The following is a 20,924-nucleotide window of genomic DNA, read 5'->3' as shown; positions in this document are numbered from 1 at the left end:
GTCAATCAGTGTTGCTTTCTAAGTGGACAGTTTAATTTCACATAAGTGTGATTGACTTGGAGTTACATTGTGTTGTTTAAGTGTTCCCTTTATTTTTTGAGCAGTGTATATACTATCTGTGTTAGACTAGTGGTTTTCAAACCTCTCCTCAGGGACCCCCAGACATTTCACAATTTTGTTTTAGCCCTGAACTAGCTCGCCTGATTAACCTAATTACATTTTAGTCATTTAGCAGACGCTCTTATCCAGAGCAATTAAGGTCAAGTGTCTTGCTCAAGGGCACTTCTTTTCACCTAGTCAGTTCGGGAATTTGAACCTGCGACCTCTCAGTTACTGGCCCAACACTCTTAACTGCTAGGCTACCAAGTACTTGATGATTACTTTACAAGATATATCAGATGTGCTATCGAGTAGATCAAAGACATGGAACTGCAGGGGGTCCCCGAGCAGAGGCTCTAGGTCATGTGTTTATGTGTTATACAACGGGTGGGTCTTATCCTGAATGCTGATTGGTTAAAACCGCATTCCAGCCGGTGTCTATGTCATATCACATATCCACTTTCCCTAACAGCCAGTGAACCTATGTCTGGTAGCTCTCGCTTTACTGTTTTTGAGTCCAGGGTTTATTGGATGGCAAGAAAACAGACACTACTGATGTCTCAAATGGCACCCTATTACCTATATAATGCACGACTTTGAATGAGCCCTAGTCAAAAGTAGTGCACTACATAGTGAATAGGGAGCCATTTGGAATGAATCCTAACATACTGAGAGCAGACAGATATTGTATTCTAGCCTCATTGTTCAGTCTGTTTGTGCTTTAGCTAATTCCTTTCCATGTTCGTTGATTTTCATGCCAAACAAAATCGTTGGCTACTATAAGTAACTTTGGGACTGGATGGTAATCACAATACACAGGGTTATTGGGTCTCCTGTTCACAATGTGCATGCACACACACACACACACACACACACACACACACACACACACACACACACACACACACACACCATGATGACTGTGCTCGTCACGTAGGCATTGTGTATTGCAGACGGTAGGTAGGAGGGTTGGTGTAGCTTGGATAATGCTATTCAAGCCCACCACTTGTGCTGTTTGAGAAAGCGAGCATTTTAGCAGGTTCAAGGTTTTAAAAAATGGTGTCCCCTGCATAGAGGCGACTGTACAGCAGCAGCTGAAGCTAAAATAGGCTCTCGCACTCGCTTGTTGCTAGGTAGCATGGCCATGATGACGTATCGGTTGAGATGAGATACAGGGACATGGTGTTGTTTACTTAAGCGCACAATGGCAACAACATCAATTACCATATTTGCTTTAGACTCAACGTCCTTGAATGCCTGCAGCAGGATGGCCATTATCTCTGTTTCACCCACACGTAAGGACACACACACACACACGGGTCTTTCTACAAACTAGGGTAACTGTGAGCATTTCTTGTAGTGGACAACTGTTTGTGAACACATTAAGACATAAAGGGGGAACATAGATACATTCAATATAATTCACGAGTTGAATCATGTTTGGAGTCTTCATAGATTTGCCAAAAATCTTCTGACATAAAATATGACCTATCTTTCCTTACATTTATGAAACTGTCATTTGTTTTTAAAACACACTGTATGTTAAGCGTTGAACAATTGATTTACACATTGAACGTGATCCTGTAAAATTCCTGAATGTTGCTGTTAGACATTTTCTTTGCATGTAGATGTCAGAAGTGAGTAACCTCGTAACATTTCATAGCTCCCTATGAAACAGTTTGGATTGCTCACATATCCCAAATAATGTGTGATTGCAAAATGGAATGCTTCTAACAGAAAGAGTAACTTTAACATCATTAATAAAAGTAAAATTGATACTTTTTTCATTAATGGCGTTCTTCAATAATTATTAATAATAGTTTTATTTATGCTGGCAAGTCATTTAAGAAAACATTCTTACTTTCCATGACAGGCTAGGAACAGTGGGTTAACTACCTTGTTAAGGGGCAGAATGACAGATGTTTAGCTTGTCAGCTCGGGGATTTGATCCAGCAACCTTTCGGTTACTAGTCCAACGCTCTAGCCACTAGGCTACCTTCCACCCCATGTGCAGTTCATGTCTGCTGATTCAGGAAAGGATTTTCTGATTGAAAGTCTAGTGATAAAGAGCTTGTGTGTTACCGCACATGATTGACCAACAGCCAAAGTGTGTGAATTAATGTTTGACAGAACTGTTGACAGAACTGTTGTTACAGAAGGATTGACAGAACTGTTGTTACAGCTGTCAAGATAATTAGCCTACATCGTAGAAAACATTAAGTCAATGTTCCTGAGGTAAAATGACGGTCTGTGTACATTTGTTTGATTGTTTGATTTCCGAGTTAAAATGGAGCAGTCGGAAACATGAAAATGGACTAAATAAAATAAAATAAAAATTGTTTTCTTATTTTTGTTTATAAAACAAATAAACTACTTGATAATTAGATTATCGCATGTCGGTGGTGTTAAATGTGGAATACCTGTTAATAGTTAAGCCCACAGCCGACACTTCCTGTCCTTTTCAAAGTAGGAGTTCACCCTTCTAACTCTATTCTATGAATCTATGGTCTGTTAATGAATCGATTAATAGCTGCCCATACATGCCACAGTATCAAAATCAGTTAATCTGCTGTTGCTGTAAATGGTTTGCGGACTGATATATTGTAGCTACCGACAGTTGAAGTCAGAAGTTTACAGATACCTTAGCCAAATACATTTAAACTCAGTTTTTCACAATTCATGACATTTAATCCCAGTAAAAATTCCCTGTCTTAGGTCAGTTAGGATCACCACTTTATTTTAAGAATGTGAAATGTCAGAAAAAATAGTAGAGAGAATGATTTATTTCAGCTTTTATTTATTTCATCACATTCCCAGAGGGTCAGAAGGTTACATACACTCAATTAGTATTTGGTAGCATTGCCTTTAAATTGTTTAACTTGGGTCAAACATTTCGGGTAGCCTTCCACAAGGTTCCCACAATAAGTTGGGTTAATTTTGGCCCATTCCTCCTGCCAGAACTAGTATAACTGAGTCAGGTTTATAGGCCTCCTTGCTCGCACATGCTTTTTCAGTTCTGCCCATACATTTTCTATAGGATTGAGATCAGGGCTTTGTGATGGCCACTCCAATACCATGACTTTGTTGTCCTTAAGCCATTTTGCCACAACTTTGTAAGTATGCTTGGGGTCATTGTCCATTTGGAAGACCCATTTGCGACCAAGCATTAACTTCCTGACTGATGTCTGTAGATGTTGCTTCAATATATCCAAAAATGTTCCTGCCTCACGATGCCATCTATTTTGTGAAGTGCACCAGTCCCTCCTGCAGCAAAGCACCCCCACAACATGACAACATGATGCTGCCACCCCCGCGCTTCACGGTTGGGATGTTGTTCTTTGGCTTGCAAGCCTCCCCCTTTTTCCTCCAAACATAACGATGGTCATTATGGCCAAACAGTTCTATTTTTGTTTCATCAGACAGAGGACGTCTGGCTTTTTTATGGCGGTTTTGGAGCAGTGGCTTCTTCCTTGCTGAGTGGCCTTACAGATGAACGTGGTACATTGCTCCCAAGGATGAACAAGACTTGTGGAGGTCTACAATTTTTTCTGAGGTCTTGGCTGATTTCTTTTGATTTTCCCATGATGTCAAGCGAAGAGGCATTGAGTTTGAAGGTAGGCCTTGAAATGCATCCACATGTACACCTCCAATTGACTCAAATTATGCCAATTAGCCTATCAGAAACTTCTAAAGCCATGACATTCTTTTCTGTAATTTTCCAAGCTGTTTAAATGCACAGTCAACTTAGTGTATTTAAACGTCTGACTCACTGGAATTGTGATACCGTGAATTATAAATGAAAATAAATAATTGTTGGAAAATTGACTTGTGTCATGCACAAAGTACATGTCCTAACTGACTTGCCCAAAACTATAGTTTGTTAGCAAGAAATTGGAGTGTTTGAAAAACGAGTTTTAATGACTCCAACCTCAGTGTTCGTAAATTTCTGACTTCAACCGTAGCTAACAATTGACAATCTTATTCAATGATGGCTAAAACAACCGTATCTATTGCTTGTCTAGATATATGCCCATAGGTAGAGTTAGTCAGTAAATAGTAGACAAGGTCCCCAGTTACCAGAACTGATGGAGCAGCCTGAGGGTGCAGTGTGTGTGTCCAGCTTACACCTGCGCAAATCTGTTGAGCAATGGAATGAATAATCCAATCAATGCCTCAAGTGTCGTGTTGAAGGTCCACTGCAAACCCAAAGGATTGTGGGGTTCTGTCCAGAAACAACCCCTAGCGAATCCCTAACCCATAGACACTTGTGGAGATCTGAGAGGATTGGACAGGTGTAAGAAATACCTCACATATTCCACCAAGCCTATCGGAGGGTAAGGTGGAGCTCTCACCACGTTACCACCCATCAATCCCTCTCCGATCTTCATAAGTGTCTAGACTCTGGAGGGTAGGAGCTAGGGGTTGTTTCTGGACAGGCCATGGCCATTATGGTAGCCAGTGGTGGAAAAAGTACCCAAACCTCATACTTGAGTAAAAGTAAAGATACTTTAATAGAAAATGACTCAAGTAAAAGTTGAAAGTCACCCAGTAAAATTCTACAATTCACAACAAAATACACAAATCTGAAGTAAAATAAAGGAATTAAGAAATATATTAATATTAGGACGAGCAATGTCGCTGTGGCATTGACTAAAATACAGTAGAATAGAATACAGACTAGTGTTCCATTATTAAAGTGACTAGTGTTCCATTATTAATGTGACCAGTGATTCCATGGCTATGTATATACTACCGGTCAAGCATTTTAGAACACATTCCAGGGTTTGTCTTTATTTTTTACTATTAACAGTGAAGACATCAACACTATGAAATAACACATATGGAATCATGTAGTAACCAAAAATGTGTAAAGCAAATCAAAATAGATTATATATTTATATTTGAGATTCTTCAAATAGCCACCCTTTGCCTTGATGACAGCTTTGCACACTCTTGGCATTAATAGGTTCTAATTTTCAACGGACACCATGAAAGCTCAAACCAAGTTTATTCTGCCCAGAGGGTCAATGCAGCTGCATTAGACAAAGTCATAGTTCCACCCTTGGTAGTATACATACCCCACACTGGGTGGAGTCTCCTCCTTATCGCTAAACATTGCATCATTATTGCTAGGCAGGGAGCTAAGTGATATGGGATTAAAACGGTTCTTCCCCTTATTAGTGCTGCAAATCTTAGCCCCTCCTAAGCTTACTTATGGCACACCTCATGCCTCTATTATAACTAATGATTAATAATTTAACTAATGATTAACAATAGTTAAAGCTCAGGAATCCAAACCTATCAGCCTTCTCTCAACCAGCGTCACCTGGAATGCTTTTCCAACAGTCTTGAAGGAGTTCCCTCATATGCTGAGCACTTGTTGGCTGCTTTTCCTTCACTCTGTGGTCCATCTCATTCTAAACTATCTCAATTTGGTTGAGGTCGGGGGTTTGTGGAGGCCAGGTCATCTGATGCAGCACTCCATCACTCTTCTTCTTGGTTAAATAGCCCTTAAACAGCCTGGAGGGTCATTGTCCTGTTGAAAAACAAATGATAGTCCCACTAAGCCCAAACCAAATGGGATGGCGTATCGCTGCAGAATGCTGTAGTAGCCATGCTGGTTAAGTGTGCCTTGAATTCTAAATAAATCACAGGCAGCGTCACCAGAAAAGCACCCACACACCATAACACCACCTCCTCCATGCTTCACGGTGGGAAATGCACATGCGGAGATCATCCGTTTACCCAGACCGCATCTCACAAAGGCACAGCTGTTGGAACCAAACATCTCCAAGTTGGACTCCAGACCAAAGGCAAAATTTCCACCGGACTAATGTGCATTGATCGTGTTTCTTGGTCCAAGCAAGTCTCTTCTTCTTATGGGTGTCCTTTAGTAGTGGTTTCTTTTCAGCAATTCAATCATGAAGGCCTGATACACACAGTCTCCTCTGAACATTTGATATTGAGATGTGTCTGTTACTTTAACTCATTGAAGCATTTATTTGGGCTGCAATTTCGGAGGCTGGTAACTCTGGGTCTCTGGTAACTCTGGGTCTACCATTCCTGTGGCGGTCCTCATGAGAGCTAGTTTCATCATAGCGCTTGATGTTTTTTGTGACTGCACTTGAAGAAACTTTAATTTTCTGTATTGTCTGACCTTCATGTCTTAAAGTAATGATGGACTATCGTTTCTATTTTCTTGTTTGAGCTGTTCTTGCCATAATATGGACTTGGTCTTTTACCAAATAGGGCTATCTTCTGTTTACTTCCTTAGCTTGTCACAACACAACTGATTGGCTCAAACACATTAAGAATGAAACAAATTCCACGTTAACTTTTAAAAGGCACACCTAATTGAAATGCATTCCAGGTGACTACCTCATGAAGCTAGTTGAGAGAATGCCAAGAGTTTGCAAAGCTGTCATCAAGGCAAAGGGTGGCTATTTAAAGAATCTCAAATATAAAATATATTTATATATTTTTCAACACTTTTTTGCTTCCTACATGATTCCATATGTGTAATTTCATAGTTTTGATGTAGATAATAGGAAACATAAAGACAAACCCTTGAAGCCAGCAGCCCCTAAGGTGCAGTGTTGACTAACCTGTTGGTGGCTAGTGATTGCTATTTAACAGTCTGATGGCCTTGAGATAAAAACTGTTTTTTAGTCTCTCGGTTCCAGCTTTGATGCACCTCTACTGACCTCGCCTTCTGGGTGGTAGCGGTGTGAACAGGCCGTGGCTTGGGTGGTTGATGTCCTTGAGGATCTTTTTGGCCTTCCTGTGACATCGGTTTGTGTAGGTGTCCTGAAGGGCAGGCAGTGTGCCCCTGCTGATTCGTTGGCTAGACCGCACCACCCTCTGGAGAGCCCTGCGGTGCAGTTGCTGTACCAGGCGATGATACAGCCCGACAGGATGCTCTCGTTCATTATTTACAAACAAAGCATGTGTGCTATGAGTCCGCCAGATCAGAGGCAATATGGTTGACCTGGGACGTTCTCTTGATAAGTGTGAATTGGACCATTTTCCTGTCCTGCTAAGCATTCAAAATGAATCGAGTACTTTTGGGTGTCAGGGAAAATGTATGGAGTATAAAGTACATTATTTTCTTTAGGAATGTAGTGAAGTAGAAGTTGTCAAAACTATAAATAGTAAAGTAAAGTACAGATACCCCCCAAAACTACTTAAGTAGTACTTTAAAGTATTTTTACTGAAGTACTTTACACTACTGATGGTAGCTCAGTCAGTCAGTCAGTCACTCACTCACTCACTCACTCACTCACTGACTGTGGCACTGTCAAAAAATGTTAACAGCTATTTAATTCTTCAACACACAAATGTTTTTTTTTAAAGACTAGCAGAGAAGTGTCAATTTGTCCTCAACTCTCAATCATGAAATACTTATCATGAGGGGAGGGGTCCCACCCCTCCCGCCCCTTCTCCTTTTCCCAAATCCAGTCAGCTGATGTTCTGAAAGAGCTGCAAAATCTGGACCCCTACAAATCAGCCGGGCTACACAATGTGGACCCTTTCTTTCTAAAATGATCTGCCGAAATTGTTGCCACCCCTATTACTAGCCTGTTCAACCTCTCTTTCGTGTCGTCTGAGATTCCCAATTATTGGAAAGCAGCTGCGGTCATCCCCCTCTTCAAAGGGGGAGACACTCTTGACCCAAACTGCTACAGACCTATATCTATCCTACCCTGCCTTTCTAAGGTCTTCGAAAGCCAAGTCAACAAACAGATTACCGACCATTTCAAATCTCACCATACCTTCTCTGCTATGCAATCTGGTTTCAGAGCTGGTCATGGGTGCACTTCAGCCACGCTCAAGGTCCTAAACGATATCTTAACCACCATCGATAAGAAACATTACTGTGCAGCCGTATTTATTGATCTGGCCAAGGCTTTCGACTCTGTCAATCACCAAATCCTCATCGGCAGCCTTGGTTTCTCAAATGATTGCCTCGCCTGGTTCACCAACTACTACTCTGATAGAGTTCAGTGTGTCAAATCGGAGGGTCTGCTGTCCGGACCTCTGGCAGTCTCTATGGGGGTGCCACAGGGTTCAATTCTTGGACCGACTCTCTTCTCTGTATACATCAAATGTCGCTCTTGCTGCTGGCGAGTCTCTGGTCCACCTCTACGCAGACGACACCATTCTGTATACTTCTGGCCTTTCTTTGGACACTGTGTTAACAACCCTCCAGGCATGTCTCAATGCCTTCCGTGGCCTCCAATTGCTCTTAAATTCAAGTAAAACTAAATGCATGCTTTTCAACCGATCGCTGCACCTGCCTGCCTGTCCAACATCACTACTCTGGACGGCTCTGACTTAGAATACGTGGACAACTACAAATACCTAGGTGTCTGGTTAGACTGTAAACTCTCCTTGCAGACCCACATCAAACATCTCCAATCCAAAGTTAAACCTAGAATTGGCTTCCTCTTTCACAACAAAGCATCCTTCACTCATGCTGCCAAACATACCCTTGTAAAACTGACCATCCTACCAATCCTCGACTTCGGCGATGTCATTTACAAAATAGCCTCCAATACCCTACTCAACAAATTGGCTGCAGTCTATCACAGTGCCATCCGTTTTGTCACCAAAGCCCCATATACTACCCACCATTGCGACCTGTACGCTCTCGTTGGCTGGCCCTCACTTCATACTCGTCGCCAAACCCACTGGCTCCATGTCATCTACAAGATCCTGCTAGGTAAAGTCCCCCTTTATCTCAGCTCGCTGGTCACCATAGCATCACCCACCTGTAGCACGCGCTCCAGCAGGTATATCTCTCTGGTCACCCCCAAAACCAATTCTTTCTTTGGCCGCCTCTCCTTCCAGTTCTCTGCTGCCAATGACTGGAACGAACTACAAAAATCTCTGAAACTGGAAACACTTATCTCCCTCACTAGCTTTAAGCACCAGCTGTCAGAGCAGCTCACAGATTACTGCACCTGTACATAGCCCACCTATATTTTAGCCCAAACAACTACGTCTTTCCCTACTGTATTTATTTATTTACCCCATTATTTTTATTTCTACTTTGCACATTCTTCCATTGCAAATCTACCATTCCATTGTTTTACTTGATATATTGTATTTACTTTGCCACCATGGCCTTTTTGCCTTTACCTCCCTTATCTCACCTCATTTGCTCACATCGTATATAGACTTGTTTCTACTGTACTATTGACTGTGTGTTTGTTTTACTCCATGTGTAACTCTGTGTCGTTGTATGTGTCGAACTGCTTTGCTTTATCTTGGCCAGGTCGCAATTGTAAATGAGAACTTGTTCTCAACTTGCCTACCTGGTGAAATAACGGTGAAATAAAAAAAAAAAAAAATGATAGAGAAGTTAACTAAATCACAAACTGACTTGGCTATTAAGCATGACAAAGAAACATGCAGTGTCCATGTTTCACTGACATTTTTGAAGACACGTAAGTCCTTTAACTACACACTTGAAGCTGACAGAAAATAATATTTAAATGTATATCAAACCACATTGGCCCCTTTATTTGCAGAAAGACCCACGTACGAGGACACGGATACACACACGTGTAGGTATGCGTGCAATCACACACGCGCACGGTTGGCATTCTCTCAACCGCACACATATGTCGGTCGGCTCGCACGCACAGCACACAGGGTAGCATATTTATTCATAGAAGTCTGCTTGCTCTCTGATCATTGGAAACAGACAGTAGAGGATGAGGGAGATACAGGGCATGCATTTCCTCTAATCACAGGTTTTACGGAGAGAGACATGGGGGGAGAGATAAAGAGAGTGAGAACCACGACCCTGCCTCGGGGGATTCTTTAGGCTTACCGTATGTTTCCCAGTCGAAACAGTTCGCCATATATTGGGAAGACATTTTGTGAATTTTTTTGTTAAGGTAATTCAAATTTCGTTAGCTGAAGTCTACGACCCCTTCGTCAGTGATTGGTTAACAGTACCACTCCTAGTATGAGTGGGAACATGAACTACTTGTTGTCGTTCAACAAGAGGCGACTAGTTTTCATGCAAAAATGTTCACTTGAGAAATACTGCACCAAATATCTTAGCGAGATGTCAAATTGTGCTATTAAGACTTCCTTGGCAAAAATGTCAAAATTAATGACACATTTCTTGGTTTAATTCGGACTATTTTGAGGAAGTGTTTCTTGCGATGTTGCTACGGTGGCTCAAGAGGGGAAAAAACAGTAATATTGGCATCTTCAGGGAGTATGAGAGCACAGACAGTGGAGTTAACCTTTTAGATCACCGTGGAATAAGAGTTTCAAATTTGGGGAAATTACACTCTCTAATTCTTCTATATTTTTTTACATTTTGCCAGGAAATGCATCTCTGTCTCAGGTTCTGCTGTGTTGCAGTGGTTGCACAGCCTTTCCTCTGCAGTTTTCCTGTGTCGACCCTTCTCAATGGCAAGGCTGTGCTCACTGAGCCTGTACTTTGTCAAGGACTCTCTCTCTCTCTCTCTCTCTCTCTCACACTTTCTTTCTTGCGCTCTTCTAACACCCCTTGAGACTTGGTACATATCTGAAAGCCTGTGGCTTTTTATATCCAAGCTCTTGTTTCGAACACAGTTTGATTATGCTTTGACTGGCGTTGATATAGCCGTAACCCTCTCTCTCACACTCTCTTCTTTTGCCTCACATTCGGCAGTTCTGTTTCTAAGCCCAGATAAGGATTCGGAGGGGGATTTGCGGTACCCCAGCTCAATGGTTTTAGGGTTAACGCCATTTTGACACACTTTTATATACAATTAATCTCCCCCTTATCAGTGCGACACGTGGAATGTCCTGCGGTCTCCATGGACACCAATGGAATTTAATCTGCCCATTGTTTCTTCTGCTCTCTCTCTCTCTCTGAGTAGGGAGGAGGTGGGGGAGGAGGGGGAGGGTTGTGACTCAGCCTTCCACCGAGGATGATTTGGCAGTTTGGGAAAGGGGACCGCCCCCACACATATCCCAATTCACAATTGTGTATGCCATCACACACACAGTGATATGCACAATGGCACACATGAATACATGCACACTCACACATACACATTCACACAAGTACATACACACTCCTCATTTGTCTGGCAGCCTTGGTGTATTCTCTGGTGATATAAACCTGCACTGTCGAATAAAGTTGTATATCTGGTGTGCAGGAGGGAAGATATCAAAATAACTGTGTTACCATGGAAAGTAAACCCGAAACTCATTCAATCCATCAATCCACATAGTTGTTCGCAGCCAATGAGCCACAAAACCTCGGCGACAACTGCTTCTGCACAGGTAACACTTTCATTGGTTTGTGTAGGGTATTGGTGCCAGGTGTAAGGACCTTGCAGAGTCAACCTTGAATACCCGGATTCATTTGAGTGAGTTGAGTCGAGGGTGGCTTTTATGGTGTGTATAGCAATTGTTAGCACGTTCACTTTTGAATAAGACCTGAAAAAGGGATCATATGTTTTTATATTATATATATATATTTTATATTATATTATATATATATATATATACCATAAACTCACTAGACTAGCCTAATGATATTGACTCCACATTCTACTCAAAATCAGTAATTGTCGGTAGCAATATTTTTTACAACAGCATTCTCATAGCAAGGCCATGTTAAGAATCAATACTCTTCACACTACATAGGTTTGTTGACTGCGTGAGTCCACATGTCCCATATCGCTGAGCTAGAAGAGTGGTGTTTTTGGTTTCATTGAGATTAGGGCCTTTATTCTTGGACTGAATAGTCTAATTTCTTGTCAGTACTGGACAGCATGACACACATTACCATGTGTCCTGTGGGATTGTGTGCAGACGTGTGTGACTGCATGTATAGTACCAGTCAAAGTTTACACACCCACTCATTCAAGGGTTTTTCAAGGGTCCTCACATTGAAGAATAATCGTGAAGATATCACAACTATGAAATAACACATGCGATCCTGTAGTAAACAAATCAAAATATATTTTAGATTCTTCAAAGTAGCTATCATTTGCCTTGATGACAGCTTTGCACACACTTGGCATTATCTCAACCAGCTTCATGAGGAATGCTTTTCTAACAGTCTTGAAGGAGTTCCCACATATGCTGAGCACTTGTTGGCTGCTTTTCTGTCACTCTGCGGTCCAACTCATCCCAAACCATCTCTATTGGGTTGAGGTCGGGTGATTGTGGAGGCCATCTGATGCAGCACGCCGTCACTCTCCTTGGCATGTTAAATAAAGGTTAGATAATGCCTAAAATCGGGTTAGGAGATTAATATTGAGTGTGCGTGTACGTTTGTGCATGCCGGCGTGCCTGTCGGTCTGTGTGTGTGCGTGTGTGTGTGTGTGTGTGTGTGTGTGTGTGTGTGTGTGTGTGTGTGTGTGTGTGTGTGTGTGTGCGTGCATGTGTGTGTGTGTGTGTGTGTGCTGGAAGTGTGTGCTATTAGTAATGTAACCAGGACCGAAGAGGGAGGATTCATAAGGGGTATAGATTATATAGATGATCAAATGTATCTCCTAACCCGGTGTTGGGCTGTATTTAACCTTTATTTAACCTTTAGACATGTCTCACTGGCCATTGGCTACCCATCTCATTATAGGACACCTCATTGTGAGCTATCATCCATGCCCCTCTTCTATAGCTACTGTAGAAGCTGGCCTGATTGGGGAAGGTACAGTGGTGTCACTTGGGATGCAATTGTGCAGCCTGCAATGTGTGTGTGTGTGTGTGTGTGTGCGTGTGTCTACGCGCACGTGTGCGTGACTGCTTTTGCCCACGTGCCTGTGTGCCCCACGTGTTTGTAAGCGACTGCGCTTCCCCGCTGCAGTGTTTGGGTAATGGCAGACGGTGCTGTCTGTGTCCTGCCTGCACGCCGTTGCCAACCGGTGCCCTAATCACTCCATTTGTTTTGCCTTGCCGGGCCCCTGCATTTCCCACCGCTCTCTCTCCGCTCCCACTTTTATCAGCAGCTGCTAGTAGCAGACGGCACATTTATTTGCGTCAGTTCTGCCCCACCGGCTTCTCTTCTCCTCAGCCTCCTTCTGCAGGACAACAAAAGCTTAAGAGAGCCTGGCATCGGGTAGAGAGAAACTATGATAAGTTTATGAAAATCCAAAGTGTGGGTGTCATGCGGAGTCTCGGTCCCCGAAGATTACAGTCATTATGAGGACGTTGTGTGTCGTCCTGACATTGCGGGGACTTATGTGCATTATCAGGACGTTGTGTGCAGAGTTGACATTAATAATACATGTATTTTATACAGCACTTTTCATTACAAACAGGAATCTCAAAGTCGCTTCGGAAACCAAAACAAATGTAGGGATCTGGGAGTTCATGGTTGATGGTCTTTTACAGCTTCAGATGTCTCGGCATGGTGGGTACTATACAGGCGCTATGAGGATGTTGTGTATGGAGCTGAGCGGAACTGACATACCTTGTGAATTGTGGGGACGTTCTGATGTCTCAGTGGAAGGGAACTCTAAACTAATGGAGCTCCAGGATTGTGTCCTTCGTAAAACCACCATCCCTCTGAGAGCAACTGTAAAATTGTACACCCCAGTTAGAATGAATGCTATTGTCGTGTCTTTTTTTTCCTTCTAAGAGGGAGAAGGAACAACTCATAGATGGATACAGATTAATTATGTATAACCAACAGGCAAGTCATACAACTTTGATTTCTTGGAGCAATGTATGAGCAAAGGCACCACGGTCAAGCGACGCGTTTTCTCTTTCCTGCTGATACACAGGTTTAGTATAGATTTGGAATATGTTGAAAATTGTACACCAGAACTGAAAGCTGTTGGATGCAGTACAATATTTTTATTTTACTAGGCAAGTCAGTTAAGAAAAAATTCTTATTTTCAATGACGGCCTAGGAACAGTGGGTTAACTGTCTGTTCTGGGGCAGAACGACAGATTTGTACCTTGTCAGCTCGGGGGTTTGAACTTGCAACCTTTCGGTTACTAGTCCAACGCTCTAACCACTAGGCTACCCTGCATGCGTGGTACTCTTTGGCATACTATATATACACTACATGACCAAAAGTATGCAGACACCTGCTCGCCGAACGTCTCATTCCAAAATCATATGGAGTTGGTCCCCCCCCTTTGCTGCTACAACAGTCTCCATTCTTCTGGGAAGGTTTTCCACTAGATGTTGGAACATTGCTGCAGGGACTTCCAGTCTGTGTATGGTTCCAGTCAGCCACAAGAGCATTAGTGAGGTCGGGCACTGATGGTGGGTGATTAGGCCTGGCTTGCAGTCGGCGTTCCAATTCATCCCAATGGTGGTTTGTTAAGGTCAGGGCTGTCTACATTGGGGCAGGTAGCGTTGCCCAAACCCAGATTCGTCCGTCAGACTGCCAGATGGTGAAGCTTTTACAGTCCTCCAGCCGACGCTTGGCATTGCACGTGATGATCTTAGGCTTGTGTGCGGCTGCTCGGCCATGGAAACCCATTTCATGAAGCTCCTACGAGCAGTCCCCAAGCTATTAGCATCATACCAGTGCAGGCCGTTGGGACGAGCTTTAGGAGGACGTGCTCATTTTGATGGCTGGAATGGTATTTATGGAACGGTATCAAACACATGAACATATGGAAACCACATTTGACTCCATTCCATTAATTCCATTCCAGCCATACAATGAGCCTGTCCTCCTATAGCTCCTTCCACCAGCCTCCTCTGCATCATACTGGTATAACCCTGTCATTGATATAACCCTGTGGAGATTTGCCTGATATTCATTCATGAAAAACTTAAGACTGAATCGCTACTGTATGTCCTGTATACCTTCCTGTATACCTTCCTGTAGACCTTCCTGTATACCTACCTGTATACCTTCCTGTATACCTACCTGTATACCTTCCTGTATACCTTCCTGTATACCTTCCTATAGACCTTCCTGTATACATACCTGTATACGTTCCTGTATACCTTCCTGTATACCTTCCTGCATACCTTCCTGTATACCTTCCTGTATACCTACCTGTATACCTTCCTGTATACCTTCCTGTATACCTACCTGTATACCTTCCTGTATACCTTCCTGTATACCTACCTGTATACCTTCCTGTATACCTACCTGTATACCTTCCTGTATACCTTCCTGTATACCTACCTGTATACCTTCCTGTATACCTTCCTGTATACCTTCCTGTATACCTACCTGTATACCTACCTGTATACCTTCCTGTATACCTACCTGTATACCTTCCTGTATACCTACCTGTATACCTACCTGTATACCTTCCTGTATACCTTCCTGTATACCTTCCTGTATACCTTCCTGTATACCTTCCTGTATACCTTCCTGTATACCTTCCTGTATACCTTCCTGTATACCTACCTGTATACCTTCCTGTATACCTTCCTGTATACCTTCCTGTATACCTTCCTGCATACCTTCCTGTATACCTTCCTGTATACCTACCTGCATACCTTCCTGTATACCTAAATGTATACCTTCCTGTATACCTACCTGTATACCTTCCTGTATACCTACCTGTATACCTACCTATATACCTTCCTGTATACTTTCCTGTATACCTACCTGTATACCTACCTGTATACCTTCCTGTATACCTTCCTGTATACCTACCTGTATACCTACCTGTATACCTTCCTGTATACCTTCCTGTATACCTACCTGTATACCTACCTGTATACCTTCCTGTATACCTACCTGTATACCTTCCTGTATACCTTCCTGTATACCTACCTGTATACCTTCCTGTATACCTACCTGTATACCTTCCTGTATACCTTCCTGCATACCTTCCTGTATACCTACCTGTATACCTTCCTGTATACCTACCTGTATACCTTCCTGTATACCATCCTGTATACCTACCTGTATACCTTCCTGTATACTTTCCTGTATACCTTCCTGTATACCTTCCTGTATACCTACCTGTATACCTTCCTGTATACCTTCCTGTATACCTACCTGTATACCTACCTGTATACCTTCCTGTATACCTACCTGTATACCTTCCTGTATACCATCCTGTATACCTACCTGTATACCTTCCTGTATACTTTCCTGTATACCTACCTGTATACCTACCTGTGTACCTTCCTGTATACCTTCCTGTATACCTACCTGTATACCTTCCTGTATACAGTCCTGTATTTTCATCAACATGCTAGCTACATTTCCCAGTTCTATCTTATACAGAAGCAAATCTAAACTTTTGCTTCAACTTCAACTCGCGTTGGTTCAACAGGCTATTGCTTCTTATCCTAACTTTATTCATTTTTGAAACCCCAAAAGAGTCACTTGTGTGCTGTACCATCACTTGGACTGCTAGGGTCAGGTCCTATTCAGGGTCAAAGGTTAAACAGTGAATAGGAACAGGTGACGCCTAAACACCATCAGGCCTAGCATTTAACCTTTAGATTTTAACACTTTTAATTCCCCTAATGTGAACGTAAGGGATTAGAGTGATTTGCCCCTAGTGGTTGATCTTGGTTCAGTTTTGCATTTTCACCAGCAATGGTTAAGGTTTGTATTGGGGGAGGGGAAGCTGGTCCCAGACCTTTACCTAGAGGGTGAATCTAAGAGAAGCTAAGCTGCCCATAACAGACTACTAATGACACTAGCAGACTTTGAGGCATGTTTGAATACATCCAGATCCCGCCCACATCCTCTCCACTGTCTACTTCACTAACTTCATAGGCTAGTAGGTCAACCCACAGCTGTCAATTCAATACATTTTGGAAATTGAATCAACAGCAAGAAAAAGTGCCAACGGTTCTAGCTTCTAAATGACTTCTAACTATGCGTATGCGAGAGCCGAAAGGATATTTTGAAGGTGGTTTGATATTTTATTTTATCGGCTGTGTTTATTTACTGTGGACATGTCCGGGCGGCTCACCCTCCCTGAGGAGCAATAGGTCTGCCACTTCTCGCCACTTCCCATCGCCTTAATTACACCAATTTTATAGTTTATTATTGCGCAGTAAGGAAAGCAGCACCTATAAAAATGTTTGGCTCCAAGTTGTCGTATTAATTGGAGACCCGTGGGCCAGAAGTTATCTGTGTTTGCTTAATGCAGTAATTAGATAAATTAAGCAATCTCACCGAGGGGTTCACACTGATTGCTGCTTTGACTTTGCCTGCTGGACATGGGGTGGGTCCCAAATGGCACACTATTTCCTACATAGTGCACTAATTTTGACCAGGGCCCTATGGACCCTGGACAGAAGTTGTACACTATGTAGGGAATAGGGTGCCATTTGGGATGCATTCATCCTTGGTGCTGGTCCTGAGAATCGTGTCCGGTGGCATTTAGTGGCACTGTGGGCATTTCTACTCCACCTTGTAAACGTATAAGTGAAGAACGAGCTATAGAAAATAGTATGTCCCAAAGTGCACCCTATTATCTATACAGTGTACTATAGCCCATAGTGCTCTGGTCAAAACACTAGGGAACAGGGTGCCATTTGGGATTTAGTCAAACTGGCTGTTGTCACGTAGTACACTGAGACGTTAGACGAGGCATCGAGGCGTTTGTTTACTGAAGATAATCGAGGTCATATGAGGTTTAAATGAGAGGAGATTCTGATGACTGCCAGCTGGAAGACCTTGCCATGACTGTACAGTAATGCAACGCAGCTCAGCAGCTCACTCCAAGTTGTATGAGTTGTCTATTCTCATTGGCACATAGAAGTGGACGTTATTGTGTGTATCGTCCCAATTGTCATGTCCGTAAGACGCCGCTGTCAAAGGGTAACTCAGATCAACCACACATAAACAAGCACCCACTCACACACACACACAAACCACACACACACACACACCACAGACAAACACACACACCACACACACACGCTGGCCTTTCACGTTGTCTTCGCACTGTGTTTACGTCTGTGGATAATAACGGCAAAGTGTTACCTCTAAAGGACAGGCGTGGGCGTGCGACGTTTTGCTTTGGCGCCGCCACCACCATTGCTCCTTGAGACACCATCACTGTCGATAGACTGGACCAAGAGGTGCATTGTATCCCTGTGTACTTTATCAAGAGATGTTCAGTGTTCAAGCTTGTGCTGTTGTTGTTCTTTATGCAACTGAAATGTACCATGGCCATGAGTACAAGAGGTGTACAGAACAGGGTGGAGAAATATGTCAATGCTAATGGGGGTTTCTTCTTCTGGGTTGTAGGAAAACAGCTTGTACACTTCCAAATAGCAGTTGTAAGCTTTAAAAAAAAGATGAAGTCATGTGGAATTCAAACTCTCTCTTTCCCTCTCTCTCTCTCCCTCACAGTGGAAAGGTCAAGGCATTAAGCGCTTGACAACAGCTGGCGTTCATCATGACGCTTGTCTATTATCTGGGCTCGCTAATAATGCGTTTCTTGCTCTGCATATGTACATATGAGAAGGAGGAGAAACAGAGAGCGGGGTAGAGATGCCTGCAATCAGGCTAGGACACACACACACACACACACACACAGGCTGTGTGAGAGATTACTAGTGGCTAGTGGCTAATGGGTTCGATGGAGATAAACATTATCAGTGCTGACATTATCCAATGAGGACATCGATTTTGATGTTGCATTCTCATATCACTGTTACAACGGCAATAGCATGTAGCGTTGTCTCTATAGAAAGTGGGTTTGCTTCACCACTGCCACATGAGAGAGTTCTGTAAGAAAGAGAAAGAGAGAGAGAGAGAAAGAGGGAATACGGATGGATCATCCCGAAGAGATATCTCTAAAAATAGCCACCTCATCCCTCACACTCTAGTCAAACGGCCAGAGCGACTGATGTCCCAACAGCAATCAGCGAGCCGCTATTTTACGGTGAACGGGTTTAAATGCATCGTTTCTCTTGAAACAGTGGCTTTTAAATGGGTCGAGTGCCGGCCGGGCGAGCGAGGGGGACTGTGGAACGATATAGATAGATTGAAAGAAACAACCCCACTGTCCATTTTCATAATTGTAATCTCCATGCCAAGACCAACTGCTTGGCTCGGATAGAGGGAGAGGGAAGGAGAGAAGGAAGGAGAGAGTAGAGATGAGGAGGGAAAGAAACAATCAATACTCCACAAGAAATGCTCCTCGCTTTCTGTTCTTCTTTAGTAACAGGAGGTTTGATAATGCACTCCTTTGACTGAAAAGTATCGGTTTTGAAGATGTTTTGAGGTGAGCTAACCACCTACCTCCGAGATATAGCAGATCCGTGTTCCATGGATCTAAGTCCCTGAGTTCAAAGGAGACCCTCTAAGCAGTGTGGAAGGAGAAATCTATCTACCCAGCTGATCCACTGGAGGGCTGATCAGCTGCAGAACAGACCAGTGCAGCCGAGGATTGTGGGAAGTAGGTAGTTGCCCTCTACCCCTGGGACCTTTGTTTTCCCGGTCTCTCTTCTTCTCTCTTTTTCTTTCATTGTGTTTTGTCACTCACGCCAGTGTGAACAAGATAATCTAATATCCAGGAGTCTAATTGGACCACTGCGCTCGGTGGAGAGCACACACACACACTCACTCACTCACTCTCTCTCTCTCTCTCTCTCTGTCACTCACTCACTCACTCACTCACTCACTCACTCACTCACTCTCTCTCTGTCACACACACAAACACAGCACATTCTCCCCTGCTCGGTCCAAAGGCAGCAGCTCCTGTCTGGCCTAGCTTTATGAATTGTTTATATTGTTTTCAATTACCCCAGCGTGTCCCTTGTTGAGCTCAGTAAAGTTTAATATACTGGGAATTATTCTCCTTTACACTGACCCCTCTTTGTTCTCACTTCATTCAGGTATTACCACCTTTCCAATGTAAATAAATCACGTTGTGAAGTCGTATAAGGATAGTAGGCTTTTATGAGTTGTTGACGCGGGACGGAGGAAGTGGAGGGGGCCGCTGGTCCTTGACTTTCAGCGCCGGTGACAGGGTGAACTAGCCACACTCTGCAGTAAACACGTGACATGGCGAGCTAAAGAGAGCAGCAAAAGTATTAGTATGATGTCTGTGGAAGCAGTGGTGTCTGTGCGGAATAGAAGGCTATACACTCGTATGCTGTGTGTGCGTGTGTAACGGAAGTGAAACGGCTAGCTAGTTAGCGGTGGTGCAGCGCTAAATAGCGTTTCAATCGGTGACGTCACTTGCTCTGAAATCCTTGAGGTAGTGGTTCCCCTTGCTCTGGAAGGGCCGAGGCTTTTGTGGAGTGATGGGTAACGATGCTTCGTGGGTGACTGTTGTTGATGTGTACAGAGGTCCCTGGTTCACGCCCGGGTATGGGCGAGGGGACGGTCCAAAGCTGTACTGTTACACGTGTGCGTGCGTGCTCGTGCATGTTCAATACTACGCGAACGGACAGGAGATGCGTTGCATGCTATACAAATAGCTTCCCCACTGTGCTTGGAAACAGGTGGAGGAGATAGTTGGTCAAGCTCATTAGCGTTAGCTTAGCGTCAATCCCTTGAGCGAGACATATCCTTCAGTAGGCTCTGTTAGTCAATGCTGTATACAGGCCTGTTGTGTGCACCAGAACCATACACAGAGAGGTGTAATTTCATGGGGCGCCATATTGGCGTCAATAGCTATAGTTAGAAAGGTATTGGCTAAGTCCAAAATGGCACCCGAGGGCTCTGGTAAAAAGTAATGCACTATATAGGAAAATGCGGTGTCATACGACATTCAGCCATTGTCATGGGACGTTTGGAGCCAACATGAGAGACAGTTTCCCCAAAAGTACCTGTATGTCTATGGATAGGCTATGTAGCTGTGCACCAGTAGTGATGAACTGTAGCCAAAATGGCCATGCTGTACATTACCTCTCCACAGCTCTTATGTAGCGCCGTCTCGTGGCTCCAATGAGTGTTTTG

At 43.3% G+C, this 20,924-nt stretch overlaps 1 protein-coding gene across 4 annotated transcripts in view; it reads left to right on the top strand.

The window, feature by feature from the left end:
- The window catches only part of LOC135506694 (catenin alpha-2), a 760,099-nt gene that overhangs the window by 650,101 nt on the left and 89,074 nt on the right, over positions 1-20,924 (top strand). Inside the window, exon 1 of one of the 4 annotated variants that reach the window (XM_064926019.1) lies at positions 18,866-19,416. The exons of the other annotated variants lie outside the window; for them this stretch is intronic. The gene's annotated coding sequence lies outside the window, so the exon portion shown is untranslated. Of the gene's footprint in view, positions 1-18,865; positions 19,417-20,924 lie in introns of those variants that run through there. 4 annotated transcript variants of the gene reach the window in all.

Source organism: Oncorhynchus masou, chromosome 20, assembly GCF_036934945.1.
Source record: "Oncorhynchus masou masou isolate Uvic2021 chromosome 20, UVic_Omas_1.1, whole genome shotgun sequence".
In the NCBI taxonomy this organism is placed as follows: domain Eukaryota; kingdom Metazoa; phylum Chordata; class Actinopteri; order Salmoniformes; family Salmonidae; genus Oncorhynchus; species Oncorhynchus masou.
This window is presented reverse-complemented; position numbering and strand designations above follow the sequence as displayed.